The sequence below is a fragment of the Gavialis gangeticus genome, unplaced genomic scaffold (genome assembly GCF_001723915.1).
Source record: "Gavialis gangeticus isolate Ggan-Ray unplaced genomic scaffold, GavGan_comp1, whole genome shotgun sequence".
Lineage (NCBI taxonomy): Eukaryota > Metazoa > Chordata > Crocodylia > Gavialidae > Gavialis > Gavialis gangeticus.
The window spans coordinates 180,235,927-180,239,397 of record NW_017729032.1 but is presented as its reverse complement, the minus strand read 5'-3'; the positions used below and the strand labels follow the sequence as shown (position 1 = coordinate 180,239,397).

Below are 3,471 nucleotides of genomic sequence, written 5' to 3'. Positions count from 1 at the left end.
AATCTCTCCATGTATGAATTTAAACAAAACAAGTGTAGAATCATTCATCTCTTGTGCCAAGTGCTTTAGATTCCAGGAATCTTGTTCCTGAATTATGTCCATGAAGAACACAAGCCCTGAATACAATATGAAGATTACACTGGAGACAATAATGATCTAATATACGAGAGAAGAGAAGCTTTATGAATGAGGAGGGAGAGGTAGAAACATGTCCAAATAGAATCTACTGTTATGCCTTCCAGCAAAGCATCATACTATGAAAGTAGAGGCAGTTTTCAATCAGAAGACAAACTATAATTCTTAAAGTCTGTAATCACAAAACTAAAAGGCTCCAACTAGGAAAGTAAAGATGCCTGGCCAGAATACTATTACCAGCATTTTGGAAGGCAAAGCCATTTACAGCAACCACAACCTCTTCCATTTTTAAGTACTGTATTTGTTTTTATATTCAAACTTTCTCAAACTCTATAGTCCTTAAACAGACTGCAGCAATACTTGCAAAAGGCAAAGCCTATACGAATGGGACAGTCACACAGAACAAAGTGTGTTTTCACTTTCTGAAAGTTTCTATCCATACATGCTTCTTATGTTAGTGAAGTTAAAATTAGGGTGCAGCTTTAAAAATGATGTATGCTAATAACAAAAGTGAAAGTAACTAAAAGGACTAGATTTTTATCATACAGACTAAATACTATTATAAGCAAATTAAAAGTTCCATCTTAGTTCATGTTTTCTATTTCCTTATGGTTTACATGTACCATATAAAACACACCATTTAAAAAGATCAATACTTCTTAACTGTTTAGCTAATTAGCTATTAGCGTAGGTTAGACTAGCAGAGAAGAGATGAGAAGTGCCTCACTCATCAGGACATCCTTAACATAGTAATACTACTTGTGTGACTACAACACCCGAGCAGCACCACCTTTCTCCTTACTTACTTAAAGAATCAATTAATAATGTTATAAAATATTTATTTTGATTTAACAGTAGTAGTAACAACAGATCCTGAACTAAATGAACTGCAAGGCCAACAGCTGAGGTGTTTCTCAGAATACAGAGACAGCTCAACATTAATAGGAAGCATCCTCCAATCATTATACTGACAGGTTTAATAGTTCTGTTGTAGTTCTACACATCTAAATCCATCAGGCCAAAATGGATGGATGGGAAGGATGTATTTTGCCTGAGTAAAGGCACCTGGAGACACTGTGCTAATAGTGCAGGATGTCAGAATAAGTCACCTTGAACATCTCGCCTAGACCAGTGACTATCAATACACCTGAAAAGAAATAGAGCCCATGTCCCTCCCAGCACAGTCCTGCTTCTGCGTGCAGGTGGCCATATAATGCCACTTCCTACAGGCATTGAGCTCTCCTGGCACCCTGAGCAAACTCCTATGGCCACACTGTACTATTGTGGAGTCTATGTAGGAGTGCTGAGTAGTCTGGGAAGCTGCAATGTGGACACAGTACAGGAATTTGCATACTGTACAGTCCCTGGGTCAGGAAGTGCAGTGTGCTCCAACAGGCTGAGACCATTCCATTTCTGTGTAATTACTGCCAATTGTGCAAGTCCTGCACTTCATCAGGCAGCTGCACCACGTACCAACAGGCTCTGAAGTATTCTTAGCCAATGCTACCTTAAGAAGTGCAGATAATTTAAAATCCATTTTAAGTTACTTCCTGCATGCTATTTAGACTTCATTTTCACCTCAGACACATAATGAAGCAGTAGTTTAATAAGTAATGCATTACTGACAGAGCAGAAGGAACAAATGGCCAACTTATTTGTTTTAGAAGGAGCATGTAATAAAAAAGATTCAGTCTACTGTACTGTGCCCATGAACTTTAAACCCCTGATTAAGGCAAAGGCACAGTGTCCAAGAAAAATTTCCTGCTCTAGTAGACTGCAATGTGGGACCAAAGCCCAAAGACTCCCAAGACATTTCAATAGCCAGTAACCAGCTGCATGTCCTGGGAGGAATAGCTAACCTGAGAGCAGCTTTCCTTCTACACAATCTCTGTTGGCCTAAGGAGCCTGCCTGGAACTGCCCTGTATAGGAGAAAAGGGAATGTTTCTCTGATCAAGTGAGTCATGAAATGCTGGAGGTAGGGAGAGAAGGAGGGAGGGAAGTCTTAAGATTCTCGTTGGAAAGCATTTCAAAGCAGAGCATATTGTTCCAGGAAATGTTTACAAGCTGGAAAAGAGGAAGTTTGACTTTCATTGGCTTGCCCTGTTGCAAAATGACATGTTTACCAAAAATCTGTCCATAAAGAGAAGGGAGAGAGAAAAGCTCTGTTCTAAAGAGGAGCTAGGCAGGAAGAGAAAAGAATGCAGCTCTGCTTTTGTTTGGTGTGATCTTGGCTTCAAAATGAAGACAATGTGAACTCAGCTATGCACCTTCACGGCAGCCGAATCTAGCTATCTCAGAAAAAGGAATAAAAAAGAAGCAAAGACAAAGAAAACATGCATAGTGTGGAGCAGTGATGACATGTAGGGGGTGCATGTGCACCCCCTGACCAGCTGTGCTTGCCGCTTAGGCAATGGGCAGGGGGCCCAGGGGCAGGCAGGAGTGCCAGTTTCCCCCTGCAAGTGCCAGCCGATCACTGTAGCCACTCCCAGAAGCGGCCACAGCCACTCCCGGAAGCAGCTTCAGTGATCGGATGTCATGGGATCAGCAGCGAGGGGACCACCCCCCCACCAGGCATTGAGATTGGCCACGGGGGGACCCCCCTCCCCAGTTGGCAGGATTGGCCATGGGGGACCTCCCCCCAGCCGGTGGGACTGGTCACAGGGAGGGGGAGGGCCATGGGCCCCACCTGACTAAGATGACAACAGTCGCCCAGGGTGTGGAGCAGGAAGGAGCTGCTACAATTACTTGTTTTCTAGATAGCAACTACAATGTGCTAGATTGTTTGCAGACATTAAAAATGGCATAGCTCCCTCTCTGAGGTATTAACACTAAACAGACAAGTAGTGTAGGGGGGAAAAAGACAACACAACAAGATTTTATTTACAAATCAAATACATTTCATGCATTCAATTTAACAGAACACAGACTTCGAAAAAGAGCTTAAACATGGACAGAGTGTGGATGTTGCAGAAGAGGTCAGAGATTTCACAACATGCCTAGTGGACTACATGAAGACAGGCATAGAGGTAACCAAGTGAGAAACTGCCAAACAGACAGCCAGGAAGAGAGAAGGTAGAAAGCGGCATCAGGTGTTACAGAATTCCCACTCTCTTGTCCCTGTTTCCCTCAACTTCACACAAACCAACCCCAACTAAGTTGATGGCAGGCCAGTGCTGGGTTGGAACGGTTTCAAAGCAGATGTCAGAGCTTCAGTTGGACTGAGGTGTGGGCCAAATGCATTTCATAGGCCAGCAGAGCAGAGATCAAAGAACCATCTACACAGGGTTTTCTAACCTTTCTTAATTAAGCTGCCAGGAGAAAAAGAGCCCATTCTA

The 3,471-nt window shown here is 42.9% G+C and overlaps 1 long non-coding RNA gene across 1 annotated transcript in view; it reads left to right on the top strand.

Moving 5' to 3' along the window:
- The first annotated feature begins 1,031 nt into the window (after nucleotides 1-1,031).
- The window catches only part of LOC109303343, a 25,046-nt gene continuing 22,606 nt past the window's right edge, over nucleotides 1,032-3,471 (top strand). The window contains exon 1 of the long non-coding RNA XR_002099063.1: nucleotides 1,032-2,090. This is a non-coding gene — a long non-coding RNA (uncharacterized LOC109303343). The remainder of the gene's footprint in view (nucleotides 2,091-3,471) is intronic.